Source organism: Macaca nemestrina, chromosome 10 (genome assembly GCF_043159975.1).
Source record: "Macaca nemestrina isolate mMacNem1 chromosome 10, mMacNem.hap1, whole genome shotgun sequence".
Classification (NCBI taxonomy): domain Eukaryota; kingdom Metazoa; phylum Chordata; class Mammalia; order Primates; family Cercopithecidae; genus Macaca; species Macaca nemestrina.
In genome coordinates, this window is record NC_092134.1 from 18,280,563 (window position 1) to 18,308,061 (window position 27,499).

Sequence of the window (27,499 nt, forward strand, 5' to 3'; positions counted from 1 at the left end):
AAAATAGATACAATTAAAATAATCATAACAATAATAATAGCTCCCATTTCTTAAACACCTAAGTATGTGTTGGACATTCTCTGAAACACTTTCTGTATATTATCTCATGAAATTCTCAACACGTGTCCCAGAAAGATATTGTATTATTTATGCTTTTTACTGAAGAGGAAGTCATACCGTGAAGATGTGGCATGTCTTGCCCTAAATCTTGCACCAGTATGCAGTGGAGCCAGGACAGGAATCTTGATCCTTCTCTCTTCAGAGTTAGGAGGGAGTTTTTATTTTTATCATTTAGGGACTATTACAAATCTTTTTTTGTTTGTTTTTTGTTGTTTTGTTGTTTTTGGTTTTTGTTTTTTTTTTGAGATGGAGTCTCACTCTGTCACCCAGGCTGGAGTGCAGTGGTACAGTCTTGGCTCACTGTAACCTCTGCCTCCCAGGTTCAAGCAATTATCTGCCTCGGCCTCCTGGGTAGATGGGATTACCAGTGCCTGCCACCACACCCGGCTAATTTTTGTATTTTTAGTAGAGACAGGGTTTCACCATCTTGGCCAGGCTGGTCTTGAACCCCCGACCTTGTGATTCACCCACCTCGGCCTCCCAAAGTGCCAGGATTACAGGCATGAGCCACACGCCTGGCCACAAATCTTTTTCTGTCTGTCTGTGATATTCTGTTTTTATGTTTTTCAGTGTGTCTCTGAATTTTTCTCTCCTCTCTCACACACACACATGCACCCCCCAAGACCCCCACACTACACACACTATACACAAAGATTCACAAACACATACCTATACACATACCATACATCCACACTGCACACACACGTGTCTCACACACTTCATTTCCAGACACCACACTCAAACACAAAAGAACCATGTAGAAATATACACAACACACATGCTCAGGTATACACACACACACTCACACACACCTTCCACCCAGACACACATGCACACCACACACAAACACATATGCATTACATAGTTACACTGCATGTACATACCCATACACACAACACACATATACCCTACAAACACATGTACACACAGCCATGCACATACTTAGCATTCACACCTTACAGACACACATATCACATACATAGTCACACTGCATGTGCATACCCACAAACGTAACACACATACTCTATACGTACATGTATCACACACACTGCCATACACTTAACATCCACACCCTACAGACACACATACCACTCACACACTCCACTCACACACAGTCCACACACATGTCATATGCACATAAACAAACACCTACCAAACCGACACATACTTCATACATACACACACACACATACACAGAAACCCACTGCACTGCTCAGCACTGGTCAGCAGTTTGGCTGACACACTTGATCCTGTATTTTTCTTCTTCTTCTTTTTTTTTTTTAGACAGAGTCTTGCTCTGTCACCTAGGCTGGAGTGCAGTGGTGCGATCTTGGCTCACTGCAACTTCCGCCTTCCAGGTTCAACTGATTCTCCTGCCTCAGCCTCCCTGGTAGCTGGGATTATAGGCGCCTGCCACCATGCCCGGCTAATTTTTGTATTTTTGGTAGAGACAGGGTTTCACCATGTTGTCCAGGGTGGTCTTAAACTCCTGACCTCAGGTGATCCTCCCTCCTTGGCCTCCCAAAGTGCTGGGATTACAGGCATAAGCCACTGTGCCCTGCCTGATCGCTGTATTTTTCTAACCCCACATTTGCAGATCAGTTTTGATAGAGTAAAATAGATGATAACTCAAATGTCTAAAACCACTATTAGACATTTTGTGTTTGAAATATTTTTGCTGTGATTCTTGGATCAAATCTTTCAAAGCTCTATGAATTTTATTAGGTTTTGAGATTGGTTTGCATTTTTGGAATGATTGTCTTAAACCTTAAAACCATAGATACTTGTTTTTTCTAAGAACCAGAAGATCAAGGTTCTAGTACTATCTGTGGCACTAACCAGCTCATGAGGTCTCACTGCCTCCCTGGGACTCAGTTTGCAATCTGTATAACAAGGGACCTGCATCCCCAATTGTCCTTCCGTTACTCCCCAGGGCTTCTTTCCAGAACACTGAATCTTCAGTAAACAGTTTGAAAATTATGAGACCAACTAATCCACCAAATCTCTTCTATCTCTGCAATTCTGCAATGCTGCGAGGTTATGTAAAGTTAATAATAATGATAATAATAATAATATTGAATGTGGAAAATATGATGCAAAAAGAAACAGTCATAGCACATAATCCAAAACCAAAGATAAATGACATCTTGGATATTCATGCGTGTATTATCTGTGCTAAAATGCCACTTGGCGGCATGAGTAATTAGGGGTTTCATGATGTGGTTTTGGCCGGCCTTCAGTAATTTGTACTTTTGCATCCACAAACTCAACCATTGAAATCTCCCAAATCCCAGTCATCTGATCCAATGTCTTTCTTATTCAGGAATTAATGGCTGGGACAGTGAGAGACAGTTCCTACTATAAAATTATAATATATATATGTATATAGAAAATATTGCTTATTGGAGCCCAGTTACTCGTGCCCTCCAAAGTCCGCTCATCAATAACTAACTTGATGCATTTGGAGGGGCCACAGACTGAATTTAGTCTTCACCTCATTTCATTGTGCACCGGTTGATCTTCCAAATTCAACTGGTGACACTGGCATCTGGCCACGTCGAGAAGGTAGAACAGTTGTGTAGATATAAATGTGTATAAATAAATGGATTTGCATTGGGCCAGACTTTGGGTAGCTAGTAATAAAAAGTGATGAACAAACTCGAGGGACTAGAGAACATCCCCATGGTGCAATGCTTTGGGATGGAAGTGTGCGACTTAACTCTCTGATTTGACCAAAAATGGTCTTTAATAACCAGAGCTGTTATGGAAAACTTGGTTGACTACAAGTTAAACTATAACTGTAGATAAGGGAAGAGAACTCCAACTCAAAGTCAAACTGTCAGTGCTTAGAGTAATCAATCAGAAGAATTGCAAGACATATGCTGAATGTGGCACCTCAAAGTGAAAACAGATGGACTAATGTGTATTGATCTCCAATGGCTTGTTGACACCCTTTAGAAACAGAGGCAATAAAGGGCAATGCAGGGCGGGGGTACTTTAAGTGGAGAGGGGTAAACCATGGGGGATTAAAAAACCCTGCAGCAAGGACTCTTTGCTGAACTCTGAGCTTCATTTCAGAATATTACCCTGAAGTCTTTTGAGCCAACTGCTGGAACTTAGAGAAGATGAAGGACTTTGTTTCTATCACCACCTGACCAATTTCTCTACTCCCTGTCACATGCTTATTTTTATTCTCCCACTCATTATTTTTATTTTCTCATCTCAGCTTCCCAAGCTCTTGCATCTTCTAGATAATTCAACAGGAATAACACAGGTCCTACAGGATGGATATTCACGGAGGACTCAGTCCTCCCCTAATAAAGTGCACGTCACTTTTTTAGGGAGTCTCCTAACTTGTGTCTAAACTGGGATTAGGAGCCACACAACTCAGAGGTCATCATCTTGCTCCAGACATTCCCTCTGCACTTTTATTATGTACAACGGCATTGCCACCTTCCTCCTCCCTAATGTTCTGGAGTCCTTGAAATGCCAAAATTAAGTGGAGGGCTAGAGAGAGGTGTGAAAACATGTCTTGGCCCCTTTTTGTGTTACATTAGCAAACTGTGCCCTTGGTCTAGACTGGCTGGCTTACAGATGGCATGGGAATCTAAACCATTCAAGGAGAGTGAGTGTCATTGGATTATCACTTCCCAACAAGTAGAAAAGGCACCCACAACAGAAGGAGGTACAGGTTGTGAATAAATAGGGTTATTCATTATTAATATGGAATCCTTAGGCATATTAATCTCAGACTATCATAGCCCAACTGAGGCCAGGGAGAGATACGGGTCACACTTTCTGTTTCCGTCTCTTCTTCCTATTTTCTCCCTCACCCCCACCTTGATGGTGGAACAGGAAGACAGTTCCTTTGGTGTTCTGTTCAATGCTGTTCCTAAGTATGGCCAAGTGGTTACTAATGAAACCACCAGGCATCACCATACCAGTCAGGGGGTCTCTGAAATAAGAAGAGTGAGTTGGGGTAGCACTGGGTAATCTGAGAGTGAGATCACCAACCAAAATGGGCCAGGTTATTTATATAGCTTGGGCAGAGGAAATCTTGGAACTTTCGAGAATCCCCTTACTGAACCCAAACCGTTCCATCACCTCCCCCTACCCCAAACCTCAGAGCTTGTTTTATCATTTATTAGTGTACAGAATAACCACTCAATATTCAGGGACAAGGGTCTCTCTTGGGCTTCCTCCCTCCTCATCCCTCACTCAAGGAATTTTGCAGATAAATCACCATGTTAATCCACTTGCCTGAGAGTTATGGGCTGTAGTGAAGCAGGAGAATATCAAAATGGGACTTGGGGATGGAAGGAAGCCCTTGATGACAGATGAAGGGTGAATGTGCAGATGGGCTGCCCCCAGCACAGATGGACCTTCCAGAGAAGGGGAGTGACACAGTCATGGGGACGGGGTTCTCTGCTCAAAACAACAGAAGTTGAACAGGCAAAGAGAGAGTTCAGGGAAAGGGAGGAAAAGAATTAACTGCTTCAGGAAAAGAAAGCGCTGTTCCAATTACGAGTGAAGTTGAGGAGGTAACCCTGTTTGATCTGAGATGGCCCCTTCAGACTACAAAGTGTTTGCTCCTGGGGTAAGAGGCTGGCAGGCAATTAATACGGAGGGCTTCACTGGGCCTGGAAATCTCCTTCCACACTCTCTTCTTATGGACAACCAGGCTCGTAGACTTGGCGACCAATGTGAAGGTGGTGAGGACAGCATCAGGCTCTTCACTCCATGAGTGGGGGAGGTTGGGGGTGTGTGACGGGAAGTCTTCACTGATGACTTGGAACTGGGATGAAGGAAAAGTCCAACAGGAAAGGAAGAAATTCTTGGCTTCCATCTTTGCTGGAATTCTCAAAAATCCATTTATGAGGGGTGTGTGTGTGTGTGTGTGTATGTGTGTGTGTGTGTGTGTATTGTTTGTGTCCGGATAATGTGATGTAGTAGAGGAATATTTATCTGACATAAACTCAACTATTGAGAGAGAAAGGGAGAGAGAAGAGTGAGAATAGTAAATAATATAGGCAGATCTCTGCTCACCACTCTGTTTAATAAACAATTTACCCTACACAGAGGGTATAAGATCTGTCTCTGTTGTTCCCATAACTTGTCCGGTTCCCCACATGTCTTTCATAGTGTGGCAATTTAATAGAGTTTTCAAAGATAATTTTATCTTCATCAAATTATCTTGCTGACTTTAGACAAACTTCACTGTCTATATTTGTGTATGTATGCAGGCACTTTGGGGGTGTGTGGCTATGCGTTGTGTTTAAATGAGTGTGTGCTGTGAATATGTGCATATGTGTATATGGATATTGTGCACACTTGAGGGTATGTGCGTGAGTGAATTGTGTTTGTATGTAGGTGTACAATATTGTGTGTGTTCTGCTGTGAATCTGTATATATTGTTGCATTGTGTACCATGCATATTGCTATTCTGCTTATCAGTCGGATGTAACTATGCTGAAGGCAGAGGTAGAAGGGTTTAACACTGATAATCGGGGAAGTTCAGAGGAAATAAATTTCTGTGAAATTCTCAAATGCATTTTCTCCCCTCCTCTAAACAGTTATCTAAGTTCCTGTAGCTGAACTTATCCTCTACTGCTGCCTGGAATTGATGACAATGAGTATGGGAGAGTGTGTATGTGTCTCCATGTACCTCTGTGAGTCTGTTCTGTAAGTATGTGTAACTTTCTCAATTAGATTAGAAGCTGATACAGAATGCTGTGATCCCGTTCACAAATAAAGAATTTATCCCCACCATCATTAGGAGTTCTGCTGATGGGTGATCCACAGATACTCACTCTCTTTGGGGATTTCCAAGGAGGGCAGTCAGTGACTGGTCAACACAAGGGAACGAGACCAGACTTCTCACTTCAACTTGGGACATCTTTGAAGGGGCATCTCAGCTCCCTAACACCCCATAGGGTTGCCTGAGGGCATCCCTGGGACTGCATTGAAGCCCAGCCTCTACCTCCACCTGACCCTGGTTTCTTTCATCTCTTCCAAAAGTGTCAATCCCAAGAACGCTCCCTAAAAAATATCCTGCATGATAATTTCCATCTCAGAATTAGCTTCCAAAGAACCCAACCTGCAATGCTACAGCAGAAACCAATCCTGCACTCACTGGGCCGTAGTGTGGAGTGGATGTTAGGGGAGATATGATTTGAATATGTGTCTCCTCCAAATCTCATGTTGAAATTTGATTACCAATGTGGGCATAGTGGGAAGTGTTTGGATCATGGGGGTGGATCCCTCATGAATGACTTGTTGCCCTCCTTGTAGTAATGAGTAAGTTCTCCCTCTATTAGCTTATGTGAGAACTGGTTGTTTAAAAGAGTGTAGCACCCCTCCATCTCTCTCTTGCACCCTCTCTCTTGCCATGTGACACACTTGCTCCCCCTTCACCTACTGCCATGAGTAAAAGTTCCTCACTAGTCCTAACCAGAAGCCAAGCAGTTGCTAGTGCCATGTTTGTACAGCCTGTGGAGCCATGAACCAAATGAACCTCTTTTCTTTATAAATTACCCAGTCTCAGGTATTCCTTTATAGCAACCCAAAATGAACCAACACAGTGGATGTCTATTTCAGCCTCTGCCACTCCTATATTCAAACTCATTCATTATCATGGTTATAAACTCAGACTCCAATTTTACAAATATGCTTTCAAATCTTAGCCTAGTAGCCATGTGAGAGTGGAAAAGTTTCAACATTTCTGAATCTCATTCACTATAAACTAAAAAAATCATAATGCCTACGTTCCAAAGCTTATGAGAATCAAATGAGGTAAGATAAGTAAAGCCCTTAGTCAGGGGTCCAGCACCCAGTAAACAATGAATAAATAGTAGCAGCTATAACTATCTTGTTATGTGCATGGTAGGTGAATTATACATAATTACTGATGAGAAAATGTAAAAGCTAGAGCTTCTTGGGAGGTCTATATCAAATAAATCAATTACAAAATGAATGCTGTACCAATGTTCCTCTTGTCATAGTCTTGAAATTCTCTTAAATGAGGATGTGGGCACCAAAATCATGGAGGCTGAACAGCAAAGGACATTTGTGCTTGCCAGCACTCTCTGTTCCTGCTACTTCCCAAGTTGCAAGTTTTCAGACCTCCTGGCCAGCCAGATTCCTGTTTAATATGGTGGAGGGAGGAGGAGGGAGGTGGCAAAGAGACTCACCCTTCACATAATACCAAAATGTATCAGGAAGTGTGGAAAGTAGCCACAGGATCAGTAAATTGTTATGTTGCAGAGGAGGGTGGTAAACAAGGTCCCTCCTGGGTGGCCTCCAAGATGAGTCTTGCCTTTTGGTACTCACACACTTTTATACTCCTCTCTTATGCTTAATAGGGCCGACCTGCAAAACCAATAGGTTATTGTGGAAATGTCAGAAGTGACTTCCAAGACTAGGTCATAAAAGGCAATACAGTTCCTCCTTGCTTTCTGTCTTGCATCATTTATTCTGAGGGAAACAGCCAGTGGCCATGTTATGAAAATGCTCAAGCCACTGTGGGAGAGGCCCATTTAGTGAGGAACTGAGGACTCCTTCCAGCAGCCATATGAGGGTGCCATCTTGGAAGTAGATTCTCCAGCCCCAGTTGAGCCTTCAGATGACTGCAGCCCTGGGTGACATCTTGACTGCAACCTAGACACTGAGCCAAATCCACCCAGCTAAGCCACTCCTGAATTTCTGACCCTTAGAAACTGAGATGACAAATGTTTGCTGTGTTAAGCCTCAAAGTTTGGGGGCAATGTGTTATATAGCAATAGATAACTGATATACCATCATGTTTCCTCATTTGGAGAAGACAGAATTTACCCAAATTCAGTTATTAGCTTAAACTATATGAAATTGTCAATATTGGATAATTTTTAATCCACAAAATGGCAATGTTGGCCAGGTGCAGTGGCTCATGCTTGTAATCCCAGCACTTTGGGAGGCCAAGGCAGGCAGATCACTTGAGATTAGGAGTTCGAGACCAGCCTGGCCAACATGGTGAAACCTCTCTACCAAAAATACAAAAAAAAAAAAAAAAAAATTAGCCAGGTGTGATGGTGTGCACCTGTAGTCCCAGCCACTCGGGAGGCTGAGGTGGGAGAATCACTTGAACCCAGGAGGTGGAGGTTGCAATGAGCTGAGATCAAGTGACTGCACTCCAGCCTGAGCAACAGAGCAAGACCCTGTCTCCAAAAACAAAAACAAAATGGCCATGTTGTACGGTATAACCTCTACATTGACCTAGGTAGGGGCTCAGGTTCTGCTGGTAGAGCTACCTTCCAGGAAAGGCCCAAAAGTAGGGTTTTCAGTTGAAGCTGGCTGTGTTTCTGAAAGCTAGAGTCGTTGGAGAGCAAAATCCTCCCAGCTCACCCAATTGCACATGTTCTGTACTTCCCAGGGAGTTCTTAAAGCAAGGAGGGAACCCCAAAGACACTGCTAACAACTCTCTTCCTCTTTCTTGATCTCACAGTGCTGCTTTTTAAAAGCCCTGCAGTTCATCGAAGCTGCAAGTCAAAAGGCATCCTGCAGCAGATAATTAGAGAGATTGGTTCATGGGCCCCGGACACAGCACTCCTGCAAAGCCTCAAAGAGTCCCTGGTGAACCATTTGCCGGCTTTAATTTCTCAGGGGCTGCTTCAGCAGGTGGCCACTAGCAGGTAGTCAATAGGGACCTTCTGGCCGAAGACTGGGGCCTCTTTGGAAAGGTCAAATCCAGAGGCCGGAGGGCATGGCTCAAGAGGTCACGGGGTCAGGATCCATCACTGTGACAGATGAATCTAAGCATGTCTCTCTCCGTTTCTGGAAGCAAGGCCAAGCCTCTTGAGACAGAGAGGTAGCAGGGGGAGGGTGTTGGGGCCTCACAAAGAAAGGAGAGTCTGGTGTCTGGCCGGCACCTCTCAACTGGTCTTCATTAGGCCAGCCCGACAACCCTCTCTTCTGCCGCCCTCTGTCCCGCACTGATGGGGTGCTGTCTCCAGACCTCTCAACTGTTCCTCATTAGGTGAAACAGTGCGCTTTTGTCTGCATGAAGCCTTCTTTGTTCTGCCAGCGTGGCCAAGCTAGAAAGCCAGAAACTGATACAAAACAATGCGACTCTATCCTGAGGGGACCCCCTCCCTCCTCGATCTTCCTCCCCCTGGCCGGGCAAGGAAGGGCGACTTCTGCCTCGCAGTCATATCCCTGGACGTCTAGCTGAGGATGTGTTCACTGGAGCAGAAAAAATGTGTTAAACGTAGACCAGTAGCTCACAAACTTGACTGCATATTGGAATCACCAGGAGATCTTCAAGTCATGTGGATGCCTGGCCTCCAGCCCCAGGAATTCTGATTTGATTGGTCTGGGGAGCAACTTGAGTATTAAGATTGAGAAGACCTCTCCGTGTGACTCCAATGTGCAGCAAAGTTTGAGAACTACTGGCAGAGATGGAGAACTGCTATCGAATGCCATGCGCACCTGCCCTCCTCCGCATACTTTAAAATCAGGGGATGGTACACCTTGCAGGGCATGGTGCATTCATCTGAACATTCATCTGCTGGGCGAGCAGGAAGGGCTATACCTGTACATGACGGGTAAAGCTGGTCTTTGCCAGCTCTGTCTGAGAAGGCAGTGTGGACACAGCCCACTCAGAGGCAGACCGATGTTTTCATCTTGGCTCTCAGCATCTTAAATTGTGCACAGATATTTCAAGATCCCTTCCAGTCATGCACCTCTTCTTCCCACCTGATCCTTACCATTGAGCTGTCTCCAGGGGGTGGGTGGTGGGGGGGGGGGGGTTGCGAAATCCACATCCTCAAAGATGGAACTGGTGATGGAATAACTTGGCTAGAGACAAGTTGTCTTTCCAGCTCCCATTCCCAAAGCAATGTTGAAGGGGTTATTCATGCAAAAGCTATTGAATCCTGATGTGTCTCCATACCTGCTACTTGTCTATAGGCAGAGTAGGAAGATGGGGTGCAATTTCAGGACAAAGAAAGGCTCTCTTTTCCTATTCCAGCAGGCCCTAAATTATTTCTCCTCCCAACATCGACTAGTAAAAGTCTCACCTCTTTGTCGCCCAGGCCTAAAATGGCAACATCACAGATTTACATAGGTGAAAGCCTCACGATACTGTTTTCAAAAGTGGATGTTAAGTAGCAATGCCAGATTTCAAATGTAAAAACATAAGGCTCCCAGTTAAATATGAAATTCAGATGAACAGCTAATAATTTTCTTTTCTTTATTGTTCACCTGACATTGAAACGTAACTGGGAGTTCTGGATTTTATCTGGCAACACTAAAGAAAGGAAAAGGTTAAGAGCTATTTGCAGGCCGGTGTGAATTAATTCAGCTAGTTTGCTGTTTGCTTAACTGATAATAGTGTTTGATGGAATGAAGCTTCTAATGGGGACAAGGAGGTAGCATTTTTTTACTTTGGGATGCTGTCTGGAAGGATTCTAAGGCCACAGCAATAAACAGGGAAAAGAACGTGCTGATTAATTAACCATGTTTGCCACGGGTCTGGGATGGCAAGTGAAGGCACGTAAGACATACATGTACAGTGACAGGCCAGCATCCTAATGACATGTAATAAATGGTATCACTGGGATATTGAACTTGGGGTCATTTTATAAGAAGAAATGGACAAGCAGCATTTGTCAATGAAACTGTACAAGAAATGGAAAATTGGCTGAGTCTTGAAAAATAAGAAACTATTCACTACATAGAAACTATGCTTTTTCCTTCCTGGACTTGTTTCTTGCTCTTCCCCTAAAGCAGCTCTTCTTATGACAGGCACTCAATAGGTGCTTGACACATAAGCACTGACTCAACACTGAATTAGAAGTCACACAGGGAGACTAATGGAACAGATTTGGAGCACTACTCCCCTTTCTTCCATCAGGCATCTAGTGAGTCATCTAAGGTCGTGCAATAGCAAAACTGTTGGGCCTATAGAAAAACTCTTTTAAGACATTCACGTCATTGAGTTTTCCTGCTCTTCTAGAGATCTGGAGTCAACGAGTCCTCACCCACACACCTCCATTCTCCTGTATTACTGAGAACCAAGGCTCCTTCCGGACTACAGGCATTGAACCAAAACGGAAGTGGAGAGCCACCCTTGAATGGGAATGCCCACCTTTGAGTATTTTTCAGATGGCAGACGGAACCCATTCATCAAACTATGAAAATTCCCTGCACTCTCCAGGAAGAATGGCCATGAAGTGCTTGTAAATACATGTCTTCAGGTTTAAACAAATTGCATCATTATTTTTATTTTTTGAGAGGAGTCCATGTGAAGGGAACTAGAGACATACTTGGGTGTTTGTCCTGCAGACAATGCATGCCTGGGTCTTGTGCTGTTTCCGTATCTTCTGCCCAAGCCAACTGGCCAGCCTCATGGCCTCTCAACAGGAGAAGGGTGCCAATTCCTAACATTCTATTTTCGTACTGTTTGATGATAAAAATCACCCCAGTGGGGCGAATGGCAGTGAACAAAAACAGGAAGCAGCCCCCTGATTAGATAGGAACAGGGTGGCTTGTAGAGTAATAAACAAAATGACTAAGAAGATAAATGACAGAACCATGGATGCTGCCATCTCCTTCCTGAACAGGCCAAGAATAAATGGAAAGAAGAAATCAGGAAAGAAGTCATGTCTTGGGCTACAAGTGGGGGTGAAGGAGGCTTGCTCTGCAATATCACTTTGCAGGGGCCTTCTCTAAGTTGCCTCTTGAGTGAAGGCCATCAGGACAACTATCTGGTTTTCAGTGACTTCCATGGGAAATCTTGCCTAAGTGATTTAGTACCTTGCTCTGATATTTGGAGATCCTCTGAAATCTATGATCTTAGAGCGTTAGCCAAACCAAGGGTCCACTTTGTCATGTTGCTACTCTTGGACAGTGGTTCTCAGTTGGGGAGGGACATGGTAATTTGGCTCCCTAGCAGGCATTTGACAATGTCTAGTTGTCACAACTGATGGATTGTGCTGTTGGCATCTTGTGGGTAGAGGCCAGAGATGCTGCTAAATATCCTATAACGCCCAGGACAGCCCCTAGCAACAAAGAATTATCCAACCCTAAATGTCAATAGTAGCAAAGTTGAGAAGCCCTGATCTAAGGCAAGTTAAGATATAAAAATAGGTGTAAGTATGGGTATGGACATAGGGTGGATACGAATGTGGACATAGATGTAAACATAGACATTTATTGAAACCATTCTGCAATGAAATCTCATTTCTTTTTCTTAAAAAGAAAGACAACTTCATTTCTGATGACAAAAATCTTCACAGGGATAAATCACCAGGAAAGTGAGACTTAGACATTCCCCTATAAAGACCCAGAAACTCCAGGTCTGCTCTAAGCATGGACCTCACCTGATCATCCCAACCAGGGCCTCATGATGAGAGCACATGTTCAAATTCCACCTGTAACATTTACGTCCTGTGTGATCTCTGGCACGTTTCTTATTCTCTCTGAGTCTTAGCTCCACGTTTATGATGTTGACTTAATAACTTCTATATCTTATAGCTGTGATGATAATGAATAGGATTGCACGAATAATGGTCAGTACATTGTCTGTACCCTAGTCAAATAGGAGACATTCAATGAATTGCATCTGTTATTGATCATATCATCATCAACATGCTTGGATTTTAACATACATTCAGGTATTTCTCCTTAGTACCCAAAGGGCTCTTTGCCATTGGAAAACATGATTTAGGGTACCAGGACGCTGAGATAGGACTCTGTCTCAATTTCAGCTGATGTCCCAAGGAATTAAGAACCAATAGGTAAGTTCATCAAGTGGTTTCCTTGAAGTCTCATCATCAGGAGGGATCGTGACAAGCTGAGGTACAGCTAGAATGCACAGCCACTTTGGATATAGAGGCCTGCACTTCCAGTAGTCAGGGAACTGCCAGAATGGGCTCTCCATGACACAGATGTGGGCCAAGTGACCATGCAGGAGAGTCAGCCTTCAGGTACTCTCTTGGGCAAAGTGTTGGAAATCCAATTTCCACTTACAAGAGGCAACCAGCAGCTGCCTTCAGTTTGAGTCCGTCCTTGTCCCCTGCACAGCCCCCAGGTCTGGGCTGCCCTTCACAGAACCACACTACTGGTGGGTTTGGGTGTGAGTGTGCACCTGGGTGTGTAAGGAAGGGAGCTACAGAGAAAGCAGATCTTCCTGTGGCCTGGAAAGATCAGCTTTGTGCTGATTTCCTTCTTTTTTTTTTTTTTTTTTTTGAGACAGGGCCTAGCTCTGTCACCCAGCAGGTTGGAGTGCAGTTTTGGAAGTCCCATCCAGGTAGCAGAAGCTTTAGCACCTTCCTTTGGAAGGTGGGAATATTTAGACTGGTTGCTTTCAACCCTTAGCCAAAATTCCATCAGAAAGTCTCATTTAAATACATGTACCCTAGGATGAGTTAAGAATAGAACTCATATCATGATAGGAATACCGTTTATTTTAATAGCTTAGAGTTTTAAGTGATGCATCAAATGATAATATATAAACACAGGACAGACCTGACATCTAGCATCTGTGCCGCCCCGCCATTATTGCAGTGCAGGCTCAGATTGCTGCGTAGACCTCGTCATTGCAGGAGTCTCAGAAGATATTATTCTCCTCAGTACTGTGTTTGCTGTAAAAAATGATGATAAACCTCTGTGATATGTTCTACAGATGAATTCAGAGGTTTTAGAATGAAGAAAAAATTTACCTTTGACTAGTCTTAGTGCTGGACAGGGTCCTTGGCACATAATTAGCCCTTGGTACACATTTATTGAATTGAATGAGCACCCGTGCTGTAGCCAGTTGAATGTGAGATGTGTGCCCACTCTATTTAACAAAAAAAAAAAGTGAGTCATACTAGCCCAGTGTCTTACCCTAATCATGTGGAGTAAAACAGGGGTTAACTAGCTTTGAGAATTCCTGGATGAATCACTGCCCACAGCTCCCACTGAGAAGGGAGCAGGTCATGTGTTCCTGGCCCCAGGCTGGTCCAGAGGAGGAAAGATGACCCATAGGAGATCATCTGCCTACTGGTCAGTCACTGGTGTGTCATACAGGGCACTGTCCACTGAGACATGACTCAGACCATAAATTCTGTTCTCAGAATTTAGAATTGGGAAACCAAGCTGACGGTTGGTGAGGGTCACCAGTAGCACCAGGTCAGGATGTGGGGAGTAAAAAGACAATGGCCATTGCCACTATAAGGAATGACAGACTAGGTAAGAAAAGGAGGATACAGCAGACTCCAGAAGGGAGAGAAAATGAGAAAGGCCACGGGGCCCTAGAGAGGGGCAGAAATGGTACCCTTTACTCTCTAATTCTCAATTCCAGCTTTCTCAAAATGTCCTTCCTCTTCCTGCCTTTCGCCTCTGGGATTTATCCTATTATTAAGAATCCTATTAATAAGTATTATTATTATGAACATTATTCTGTCTTATTGAGAATAATCTTACAATGAAAATTCCTTTAGCTTGAACCTGTGCGAGTAGACATATATTCCTGAAACATACTTTAGTCAAGTAGTGACTAAAGTAGTGATCCATGTGAGCACCATGGCAAATGAAAATCACTCAGCATTTAGTGAAGGAGGTTGTGATCAGAAAAGCTGGCTAAGAGATCCACATGGGGCATCCTTAAGGGGAGTAAACTGGTGGATTAACCTGCTAAGTTCCATTTTCATAAAGAAAAAAGGTTACTCCGTTTGATAAGATATGAGAGGCATGGTAAAAAGGAGTTCTGGGTATGCCGTTGAGGGATGGTGATATCTTTTTTTTTGAGATGAAGTCTCACTCTGTCGCTAGGTTGGAGTGCAGTGGTGTACTCTCAGCTCACAGCAACCTCCACCTCCCGGGTTCAAGCAATTCTCCTGCCTCAGCCTCCCAAGTGGCTGGGACTACAGGCACGCACCATCATGCCCAGCTAATTTTTGTATTTTTAGTAGAGACGGGGTTCCACCATGTTGGCCAGGATGGTCTCCATTTCTTGACCTCATGATCTGGCTGCCTCATCCTCCCAAAGTGCTGGGATTACAGGTTTGAGCCACCGTGCCTGGCTGAGGGATGATGATATCTTTAGACTGTGACACACTTATGTTCTTTCCCAGGGGGAGCACAATCCTATGAGATGGTTCGGCTTCAAGTGCAAGGAATATTGATTCATTTCATTCCACCAAAGAAATTCTATAAAACTCACTGACTTCTCAGGGCCCACACATATAATGTGTCCTTCCATATAATGTAAATTCCGGAATGGCCACTACACAAAAGTCAAAAGGGAAAAAAATATTTGTTGTAGAGGAAAATGATACCAACATGGAATGAGAAATAGTGCTAAAGATGGAACGAGAGAGCCAGGGAGAAAGACAGCAGGACAAGGAGAGAGAGCAACTTTATCTCAGAGTCTCTATAGTCCTGAAAACAAGCCCATCTTTCAACGTCATAATTAGACGAACCAATAAATTACTTTGGGCTTTTTTTTTCTTTATTTAGGTTTCTGCCACTTGCAAGCACAATAGTCACGGCTAATAGAGTACAGGTAATGAAAGAACCCAGTGACGTATTGTAAACTAGTAAACTATGTTCTTACTAAGATTACAATATGGGTCTCCAAATGACACCAATCCCGCTGCCACCAGCCCTGTCACATTCTGATTCACCATAAAATAAGAAAGAGTGTAAGATAATTTTTTTTTTTTTTTTTGAGACAGAATCTTACTCTGTCACCCAGGCTGGAGTCCAGTGGCTCGATCTCAGCTCACTGCAACCTCCACCTCCCAGGTTCAAGTGATTTTCCTGCCTCAGCCTCCCAAATAGCTGGAATTACAGGCACCCATCACCACACCTGGCTAATTTTTGTATTTTTAGTAGAGACAGGGTTTCACCATGTTGGCAAGGCTGGTCTCAAACTCCTGACCTCAGGTGATCCACCCACTTCAGCCTCCCAAAGTGCTGGGATTACAGGCATGGGCCACCATGCCTAGTGTAAGATACTTTTAATGGAACTTTCCTAAAGGGGGTTAAGTGGAAAAATGGACCCATGATCACAATAATTAGTAAAAGATGGAGTTAAATTACTCTTACACTGAAAACTATAAAACATTGATGACAAAAATTAAAGCAGCCACATAAAAATGGAAAGATACCCTATGTTCATAGATTGGAAGAATTAATATTGTTAAAATGTCCTTATTAACCAAAGCAATTAACAGACTCAATGCAACCTCTACCAAAATTCCAAAGACATTTTTTACAGAAATAGAAAAACAACCCTAAAATTCATATGGAACCACAAAAGACTCTGAATATAAACAAAGCATTCGTGAGAAGAAAAAAAAAAGCTGAAAGTGTCACATTACTTGACTTCAAAATATAACGCAAAGCTATAGTAATCAAAACAGTATGGTACTGACATCAAAACAGACACACAGACCAATAGAACAGAATATACAGCCCAGAAATAAACCCAGCAAATTTTCAACAAGGACACCAAGAATATGAAATGGAGAAAGAATAGTATCTTCAATAAATGGTTTTGGGAAACTAGATATCCACATGCAGAAGAATGAAATTGGACTCTTAGCTCATACATAAAAATGAGCTCAAAATGGATTAAAGACTTAATGTAAAGCCTAAAACTGCAAAGCTCCTAGAGAGAAAAACATAGGGAAAGAGCTCCTTGATGTTCCCTTTCTCCTGGCAATTATTTTTTGGAATATGACACCAAAAGCACAGACAACAAAAGCAAAAATAGACAACTAAGCCTATATCAAACTAAAATGCTTCTGCATAGAAAAAAAGTCAATAAAATGAAAAGGCAACATAAGGAATGAGTGGAAGAAAATATTTGCAAACCATATATCTAATAAGGGATTGATGTACAAACTATACAAGAAACTCATATGACTCAATAGCAAAAAACAAAAAACAAACAAAAAAAACCCACAAATGACATGATTTTTTTTAAATAGGCAAAGGAGATGATTAGATATTTGTTCAAAGAAGACATAAAAATGGCCAAGAGGTGTATGAAAAGATGTTCAATGTCACTAATTAGCCAAGGAAATGCAAATCAAAGCCACAATGAGATATCACCTCACACCTGATAGGATGGCTAGTGTAAGAGAGAGAGAGAGAGAGAGAGAGAGAGAGAGAGAGAGAGAAAAGAAAGAAAGAAAGAAAGAAAGAAAGAAAGAAAGAAAGAAAGAAAGAAAGAAAGAAAGAGAAAGAAAGAAAGAAAGAAGAGAGAGAGAGAAAGAAAGAGGAAGGAAGGGAGGGAGGGAAGGAGGAAGGGAAGGAGGAAGGGAGGGAATTTCTGCCATTTTGTTACTGTATTCTGGCAGCTGTGCTCTCTGGACCACCCTGCAGGTCTCCAGTTGGGTTCGGCATCCCTGAAGCTATGCTTCCATAGTGCTCCAGGGCTCCGTGCATTTCCAAGGGCGGCAAAGATGAATAAATTTCTGCTATAATTCCAGAACCTTCTATGTGTTTCCAAAAGCAAAAGAAATGAATACATTTCTGGGGTTGGTATTGTTTAAGGATGTGGCTAAGGACTTCACTTGGGAGGAGTGACCAGATCTGAATGATACTCAGCAGACCCTGTACAGGGACGTGATGCTGGAGACCCACAGCAGCTTGGTATCCTTAGGACACTGCATTATCAAACCTGAGATCATCTTCTGGAGCAAGGATAAGAGCCATGGACAGAAGGGCCCAAAACACAGCCTCCCAGCCACGTGAAGGTGCCTGTTACCACTTTGCTTTGTGCCATAAGTCAGAGTTCCCTGAGACCTCCCCAGAATCAGATGCTGCTATGCTTCCTGTACAGCCCACAGAACTGTGAGCCAATTAAACCTATTTTCTTTATAAATTAAAAAGAAAAGAACACAAGTGTGAGCAAGGATATGAAGAAGAGAACCCTCGTACACTGTTAGTGAAAATGAAAATCAGTGCAACCACTATGGAAAGTAGTATGGAGGCACCTCAAAAAATTTAAATCAGAAGTACCATATGATCCAGCAATTCTACTTCTGGATATATATTCAAAGGAATTGAAATCAGGGTCTTGAAGAGAGATCTGCACTTTTACGTTTATTGCAGCATTATTCACAATAGGCAAGATATGGAATCAACTTCAGTGTCCATCAATGAATAAATGGACAAAGAAATTGTGATATTTTAAAAAGTATATATTTATGGTACATGATATAATCTTTTGATATATGTATACATTGTAGAATGGCTAAATCAAGCTAACTAACATATGAATTACCTTGTTTTTATTAATTTAAAAATAAATTTTTTTTGGACAGAGTTTCATTCTGTCACCCAGACTGGAAAGCGGTGATCTTGGCACACTGCAATCTCCACTTCCCGGGTTCAATCGATTCCCATGCCTCAGCCTCCCGAGTAGCTGAGATTACAGACATGAACCACCACACCTGGTTAATTTTTGTATTTTTAGTAAAGACAGCGTTTCACCATGACTCTCAGGCTGGTCTCGAACTCCTGGCCTCATGTGATCAGCCCACCTCAGCCTCCCAAAGTGCTGGGATTACAAGCATAAGCCACTGCACCCAGTCAATTTTTTTAAAAAAGTAAAGATAATTATATATATATATGTGTGTAAATACACACACACACACATATATATATGTTTACACACACACACAATGGAATGTTAGCCTTTAAAAAGGAGGAAATCCCGCCATTTGCAGCAACATCGATTAAACTGAAGGTAATTATGCTAAATGAAATAAGCCAGACACAGAAGGACAAATACTGCATGATCTCACTTGTATGTAAAATTTCAAGTAGTCAAATGCATAGAGGTAGGTTATAGAACGGCAGTTGTCAGAGGCTGGAAGGAGGTTGAAAATGGGAAGGTGAAAATTTTAGTTGTGCAAAATAAGTAAGTTCTAGAGATCTGCTGTAGAGCATAGTGCTGACAGCTAACAATACTGTATTGTATACTTAAAATTTGCTAGTCGGGTAGATATTATGTTAAGTGTTCTTGGTACCAAAATAATCATCATGATTAATATCATAATGGGGGCAGGAGAAAACTTTGGAAGGTTACATGTATGTCTACGGCCATGATGCGTGATGGCATCATAATGTATAGTTTTTTCCCAAACTCACTGAGATGTATACATTAAATATGTACAGTCCTTTATATGTCAATCGTACCATAATAAGTGGTTCAAAAATGAAAGAAAAGAATTCTAGTTTCTTTATTATTATCAGACTTTTAGAGCCTTTAGGTTGTTAATTATATAATAGGACTCTCTCAAAGAAAAAAAATAATATTCAAATATTCAAAGAGCTAATTAAAAAAAAAACTTTGGAGATGTTGATCAAAGGCTTATTTTTGAGCCAGTTTAATTATCTTTCCTATTCTGTTTAGGACAAACTGCATTGCACCCTATGCTGACATGCATGAAAAAGAAGAGACACGCTAATGGGAGAGGGAGAGCGTAGGGCATTAGGGTGGAGATACATATACTTCTGCCCTTTTCTTTTCATTTACTTCCAGCCTAACAGTCAAGTGATCACTCTGTCTGCCATGTCCAGGCACTGAACGATGTGTTAGTGACACACAGAAAAACAAGACAAAATTCTTGTGTCCAGAAAATTCTAGTCACAGAGAAAGTAATGATACCTCAATACATAGTGGACCCCCTTAAAAGAAGAAAAGAAAGCTTCCTAGCAAAGAAGATGCCCGGGGTATCAGGAAAGGGGTAGAGGGCATTTTGAATTTATGTAAAAAGTAAGCAAGCCCACCCCAAAGCTCTTCTAGTTTTAAAATTGACGAGTCATACTATCTGCATGACCCTTTCCAAATGTATCTGCTGCTGTCCCTCTGTTGGCCTTCCCAAAGCCACATGGTTAACTTTTGCTACAGAACAGAGATCAGCGGAAATAATTGACATAGATTAAGCTACAGGCAGGTTGTATAGATCATGGGCCCAGATCTAATTCCTGCCTGGTCCACTCAATTACACAGGAGCTTCTTACTGGAGAAGCAGGTGTAGTTACTGTAAATAAGTTCAACTTTGGGCATGGATGTCATTGAGTAACTGCATTTGCCATGCTTGGGTGATACATAAAGTAGCCATCAACGGCATGATGGTTGAACTTGCAAAGATATAGCCAGCCCTTCCTGACAGTCTGGTATCCTCAAGGCAGCCTAGGATGGGGGATAGAAAATGCACTGATAGACTATCAGGAGGCTGGAGTGCTAGTCCTGGCTCTGTCTTTGATTCATTGTGTAACCTTGACTTAAATCCTTTCGTTTTGCCAGGTCCATTTTCCTTTCCATAAAATAAAAAATTAGATTAAAATGCCAAGATAGACAAAGAGGGCAGAACAATGGTACATACATCAAGAACTGAGTTAGATAGAAGTGAGTTTAAATCCTGACTCAACTTACGTAACCACTCTAGGTCTCAGTTTTATCATCTATACAATAGGAATCACAATGGTTCCTACTCTTCTATGACACCTTAAGATCATGTCTATTATAGGCCTGGCACATAGTAGGCACTCAGTAAGTATTCATTATTAGCACGACCATTAGTATTAAGATCCTGAGGTCATTTATTTATTCAACAAGGTTATTTAAATACCCTTTATATCTTCGGTACTGTACTAGTTTTTAAAGTACATTATTTATCTATTGCTATGTAACGAATTACTTGAAAACTTAGTAGCTTAAAATACAAGCAAATATGTATTATCTCATAGTTTCCATGCATCAAAATTTAGCTAGAACCTGGTCCTGGCTTAACTGGGTTCCCTGCTTCAAGGTCTTTCATAAGACTGTAATCCAGGTATTGGCTGGGACTGCAGACTTATCTGAAGGCTCAACTGGGAGTAACTATTTCTTACAGGTTGTAGAACAAAGGGTCTTGAGTCTTTGTTAGCTCAGGTCTTTCCTTGCCATGTGAGCCTCTCCTTACGGAAGCTCACCAAGTGGCAGCTGGCTTCCCCCAGAGACAGCGAGCAAGAGAACCAGCGAAGGCGCACAAGACAGAAATCACTATCTCTTTGTAACCTAATCTTGAAAGTGATATTCCGTATTTTTGTTGTATTTTATGCATTAGAGTGAGTCAGTAAGTCCATTCTTCACTCAAGGGAGGGAATTGCACAATTGTATTCAATATCAGGAAGTGGGGATCTATTGAGGGTCACGTTAGAGGCTGCCTGCCACACAGGGGTACAAACATGGGATAGGTCACTTCAAGAAACTTATATTCTAATGGGGGAGACTAAGATGGAAACTAATAAATGTAAACATAGGAGTTTTCAGGGGATAGAGAGCACAAAGAAAAGAACGATTCTGCATGGTGATGGTACATGATGGTTCTGCCTTGAGGGGTAGGGGGATAATGAGGTCTGACGCTCAAGAGTGAAAGAAGCAAGACCAGAACCCAGCTCAATTTCTAGCTCTGTGAATATTACAGTCTCTGGCCATTCTTTCCACATTGAATGGCTAATTCCCTTGCATAAGGTCCTAGGGTTGAGAATTGACAGAGCCAGAATTCAAAACTAGATCTGTAGAAAGTCAGGCTCAAGCTCTTACTAATGTCAGCCTATTGCCTTTTTCTCCCGAGTCCCCAGCTGATACAGTGTGGATATTTGTCTTCTCCAAATCTTATGTAAACATTTGATCTCCAGTGTGGAGCTGGGGCCTATTAGGGTGTGGCGGGGGGTTTGGTCATGGGGGTGGATCCCTCATGACTGGCTTGGTGCCTCATGAGAGTAGAATGCTGGATACCGGGGACAGGGAGCAGAGGAAAAGGGGGAATTGCTATTCAACGGGTGTAAAATTTCAGTTATGCAACATGAATAAGTTCCAGAAATCTGCTGTACAACATAGTGCCTAGAGTCAACAATACTGTACTATATCCTTAAAATTTGTATAAAAGGGGACGTCTTATGTTAAATGCCTTTACTACAATAAAAAAAAGTGGGGGTTGGGGAGGAGGGATTTAGTTTCCCAAAGGACCAAGTGTTGAAACTTAGTGACAAAATGCTTAACTTTGCTCAACCTTACTATCTTCAACTGTTAAATGGGTCTAAAACAGCAGTTACCTTATAGGGTGATCTGAGGATTCGATGACATAGCCCAAGTAAATATTTGGCTTTGCACATGATAAAGGTCTAGTGAATGTTTGTTGTTACTGTTTTTGTTAGCAGCAGCAGCCGTAGCCTTATTACTCCAGCACCCAAACAGGTGCCAAGAATTTATGCTCTCCCATCACATATTGCTTTGCACAGCAATTGTTTCCAGCCAGCTAAAGCAAAAAGGCTGAATGGCAAATCAAAACCTCCAACCCCATCTCAGAATAAGGAATATTCAATAAACTTCACAATCTAATAAAACATTCAAAGGAACACTAGAGAATTTAAAACTCTTCAAACTGAAAATTACAAAAACAAGTTATTTTATCATATCTAACAACAGTCCAGTTGCAATGTCAACAATGTTCTGATTCTTAGAACGAACAAAGTTCGAATCAAGTTTTGGCAAGTTCTCTGAAACTATATATTTACATAAATTATATGATACCATAAGATGACACGTTCCCTTCACATTGGACTTTTTGCAGCAGGATCATAAAGAGGGTAATTTTTCAGAAATACTGGAGGGCTACATCAATTTTCCTAAAGGCCTCTCTTAATCCTTTGATACACAAATCATTCTCGTCTGAAGCACCTGTCCTGTCAACTGGCCTGATGCTACCACATTCCCATCCATCAGATGCTTTGCTTGTAATTAGAGCCGTTCTCCAGCAAAATTTCCATCCACTTTCTGAAATCCTGCATCTTTTGCAAGATTTGCAATTTCACTTTGCAATCAATTTGCATTTCATTTGCATGGTATGGTCAGATACCTATAGCATGTGGCAACCTGTGAGGGAGTGTCCAACAAAGGTATTGATGTGCTAGTGAATAGTTACACTCGTGTAAAACGACTGAGAGGTTTGCTGGGGAATATGTGCTTGAGTTTCTGGTGATTATTTTTATATCATAACAATGTGGGCTTTCTTATACAATGTGTTGTGTAGGGCTTGAATAACAAATTCCTAACTAGTGGGGTCCCCTAAATTTTGTTTCTAACCCTTGAATACACAGGATATCATCCGGTGTCTGTTACAGTTAATTCTCCTGACTTGAACTAGGCTAAGTTTCTGTCCATAACAATGAGTGTTTCTTGGTCAGGCACGGTGGTTCATGCCTATAATCCCAGCACTTTGGGAGGCCAAGGTGGACAGATCAGGAGGTCAGGAGATGGCCATCCTGACTAACACGGTGAAACCCCGTCTCTACTAAAAATACAAAAAGTTAGCCGGGCATGGTGGCCTGTAGTCCCAGCTACTACAGAGGCTGAAGCAGCAGAATCACTTGAACCCGGGAGGTGGAGGTTGCAGTGAGCCGAGATCGCACTGCCGCACTCCAGCCTGGGTGACAGAGCGAGACTCCATCTCAAAAAAAAAAAAAAAAAAAGAATATTTCTTGACTAAACCCTCCAGACACTTCAGCTCTCACACTTTTTTTTTTATTGTTTCACATGAATCAGTTAGTTCAGACTTGCTGGAATTGTGTTAACTTTAAAAATTGAGTAATAGTCCCAATAATAATTTCTAAACAAAGGGTGTTTATAAGCAGAGTCTTCATTACATAAGAATTTATTATCCAACTCTAACACAGTAATGAGGTTACATCAAGAGGCAAAAAGCCATTTTTAATATAAAAAAGAATTGAAAGGCCACTTGTAAAATGAATACCCATTCCAATCTCATTCTCCACATAACTGACTCAGTTGGTGACCTGGAACAAATAATTTCAACTCTCATATCCTCAGTGGCCTCATCTATTGTTAACTGAACACAAAATTATCCCAAATCAGAGATTTGCACATTAGCTGAGATGAAACATGGAAAATATTTTCAATCAGTACATTGAAGTAAAAAGAAGGGTATGTGCAAGCAGAACCACAGAGTTATCCCTCAATGTCAGTTTTTCTTTTCCACGGCATTGACAGAACAATTGAATTTTAGTCGGGCTGCCCATTTCCCACCTCCCTTGCAGCTAAGTGGGAACATATAACTAAGTTCTGACTAATGAGACAGAGAAAAATGTGTGTGATTTTTGTGTCATTCTCTTAGAGTGAAGGAGCTTATTTTCCCTCACATTTATCTTACTGTTTCCACTGTTTATATTACAAATTTGGTGGTGAAATAACTAGAAAAGTCTCAATGACGAAAAATACTCTAAAGATGACAAAGAAAAATGAGAGACCCCAGCCACTGAAAACTCCAAGATGCAGAGCCACCAGATTAGCACAGTCTTTTATGTGCAAGAGAAATAAGTGTCTACCTTGTTTAATCTATGATTTGGGGGGCGGGTGGGTTTCTCTAAACTATCTTCTGAACTATATCATCTGAACTATATTCTACTGAGATTTTCCTCTTACCTGCCACAACATTAAACACACTTTCATTGGAAGGCAATATTGAGGAGTGGCTAACAATATGGGCTCTGAAGTCAGATTGCCTGTCTCCAAATCCAGCTCTACCACTCCCTGGCAATATGGTAAATTTAACCTGTCTGAACCTTAGATTGCTAATCTACAAATTGGTTATAAGAAGAGTAGCTACTGCTACCTCATGGGATCAATATGAAGTTTAAAGAGACAATGCATGGGAAGAATTTAGCATAATGGCCAGCACGTACCAAGTATTCAATCAATTTTAATCATGATTGTTGTAGGGAAAGGTTTTCAAGACTGGAAAACACCCCAATGCTAAGTTCATCTGGGGGCTCTAAAGCTAAAATGGTGTCATTGGGGACTTGTTCATACAAACTTTGGCTCATCTACTAAGTAGATTTCCTTTTGCAATGTGACTGTTTTTCTCTTGGCAAGTTAGCAAATTTTGGGTTGGAAAAAAAAGGGGGGAAGACCATCATCTCTCACCCTTCAGATTCAGTTTGGGTTTGGGAGATGAGTGTCAAGGATATAGTAGAGCCAGGCAATAGATGACACCCACTTTTTTCCAAGACTGTACCCATCCCTCTTGCCACATGTGCCAACCATACACCTGCTCGCTCTCAGATCCTTTATCTGCTCTGTTCTCTTCCAAATCTTAAGGAGCTACGTTTTCCAAGCTCCTTTGCCTTCTTGCTTCCTTGTACACTCAGCCAATAGGAGGCTCTGGTGGAAGACTAGAGCGAGGGAAGAGGACACAGTTGAGTAGCTATCACTTCACACACCCATCCGGCTCTGGCAGAAGCTACAGCTACTTGATAATCTTGGCTATACTTGAAGGTCCTGGCACTTAGCCTCTGAAAGTAAAAATGCCTCTTTTTGTCCCTTTTCTTTAGGGACAGTAGTGACTTCCTGTTATTGGTAAACTCTAGGTTGCTTCATTTTCTGCTTTCTCAGTTCCTCTGTCACCTATGGATTCAATTTCCTCTATTAAATTCTCTCTGATTGAAGGACCTTTAATGATGCCAGTTTTCTTGCTGGACCCTAACAGATACAAGATGCTAACTTCAGTATTGAGTGCACTGGCTCTTATGTGCTGGGGAGTCAATGTCTATTCGTTGAATAAATGAACACTTGGAGGAGAAATTGATATAATCACCCTGAACCTGGCCCTCCAACCACTCTAAGCACTGTGAGACTAAAAACACCCCTTATGAGATGCTCATTTCTGTTCACAAAGGCTCCCTGCTGGCTAAATCACAAAATATATAAAAATATTCATCTTTCAAAACCACATTTCTGGTCTGGTCCCCCAGACTAGTAAACCTCAAGTCCTTAGGCCCTCAATGCCCAAAGGTGGTAAAATGTCTCTTCTGGGGACTTTCTGGTTACAGGATGATCTAACTGAAAGCAAGATAGATGAGGAGGGTGGAGGAGGAGAGGGTGTAGAAGAAAGCCTAACTTCTCTGAGAAGCTATTTATCTCCAGACAGCAATGTCACTCCTGGGGAGCAGCAGAGTGCTTACAATATTTGTAAATATATATTTGGCCCCAAGAGTTCTCTCCCATGGAAACAGCTAATAAACCGAGCTGCCTGAGTTTACTACTAATGCCAAGACATGTTCCAGGGGCTGATTACATTGCTGTTTTACTATATGGAAAAGAAGATAGAGTGTATGTGCAAGGGGCCAGGGGAGGTGATGGAGAACTCAGAGCTGAAAGCAGGAAAGTTACACTTCCAGGTTGATGAGGTCTTTGTCATAAATATCCCGATCTAGAAATGAAAATTAGAATTGGCACCAGCTGTCTCCTTGAAGCAGGAACTGCCCTCTTGACTCAGAGTTCCAAAATGTTCAGGCACATCTGGCTAAGCAAATGGCCCCCTTACCAAGTTGCCAAACAAAACCTGGAGATTGTAAGTACATGGGAAAGGACCTCTCTCCAAGAAAAATAATACCCCCAGGTGATGTCACCGCTGCCGATCTGTGGACCACACTTTGAGTGGCAAGCTGATGCATTAATCCCCTGTTTATGTTTCATAATTTAAAAGCCCAGTATCCAAAGCAGTGAGGTGGTTTCCATCTGCTCACAGCACATTCATGTCCAAGGTAGGACACTGGTACAACTCAGGGTCTGCTGGAGTATGCCCCTTGTCAAGACAACACATTTCCTGCACATGCCGAAATGTGTGCCCTGGGATTTTCCTGGGACGTTACTTGATTTGCCTCTGAGGATTTCACTGTTTGTTAAGATCTTATGAAAAAACAACCCCCCTCCCCAAGAAAAAAAGACAAATGAAGATCACCTTTGCTACTTGTTAAGAACTAAATTTAAATTAGTAAAGAAACTATTTTGAGTGCATAATTTCAATAATTTTTTTCCATTTCATCCAAGCCAACAAGCTTAATTACTTTTTGTGATGACATTATAATGAGAATCATTGATTTTTACAGTTGGAGGCAATGTTGAAGTTCAACCCCCTCCATGGTCACAATAATAATGTGTACCATTCCCCAAGCACTTGCTATGGGTGGTGTGCACTGGTCTAAGCACTTTACCTATTTTATTCACATGGTAGCCTAGACCAAAGTGTGTTCCTAAGAATATTAATCTCACACTATGCTCCACAAATTAAAGATTCTGTGATCCAAAAACTCTTGCAAAACTTGTGACGTCCTAGGTCCTTCTCAGGGAGACAAAATCAAAACACACATGGACATACAAGAGACCTTAAGAAATCCTACAGTGAGAAAGCCATTGCATTTTTTTGAAAACAAGTTGCTTCCAAAACATCTCTGTCTGTGCATTTCTTACTTTCTAAAATCTAATTTGCATTTCATTTAAATTAGTTAGATAGCTCAATTTCTTATTAATATTCATTGTCATATGTAATTAAGATGG

At 41.9% G+C, this 27,499-nt stretch overlaps 2 long non-coding RNA genes across 16 annotated transcripts in view; one reads left to right on the forward strand and one right to left on the reverse strand.

Moving 5' to 3' along the window:
• Positions 1–27,499, reverse strand: part of LOC105495369 (uncharacterized) — a 252,278-nt gene that overhangs the window by 28,523 nt on the left and 196,256 nt on the right. For 12 of the 14 annotated variants that reach the window (XR_011608812.1, XR_011608815.1, XR_011608814.1 and 9 more), the window contains 2 exons: positions 12,477–13,739; positions 7,311–7,488 (listed from right to left, as the gene is read on the reverse strand). The exons of 1 other annotated variant lie outside the window; for it this stretch is intronic. This is a non-coding gene — a long non-coding RNA (uncharacterized lncRNA). The remainder of the gene's footprint in view (positions 1–7,310; positions 7,489–12,476; positions 13,740–27,499) is intronic. One more of the 14 variants, XR_011608805.1, reaches the window with a different exon arrangement.
• LOC112425989 (uncharacterized) overlaps positions 1–27,499 on the forward strand; it is an 84,852-nt gene that overhangs the window by 5,008 nt on the left and 52,345 nt on the right. The gene's annotated exons all lie outside the window — the stretch shown is intronic.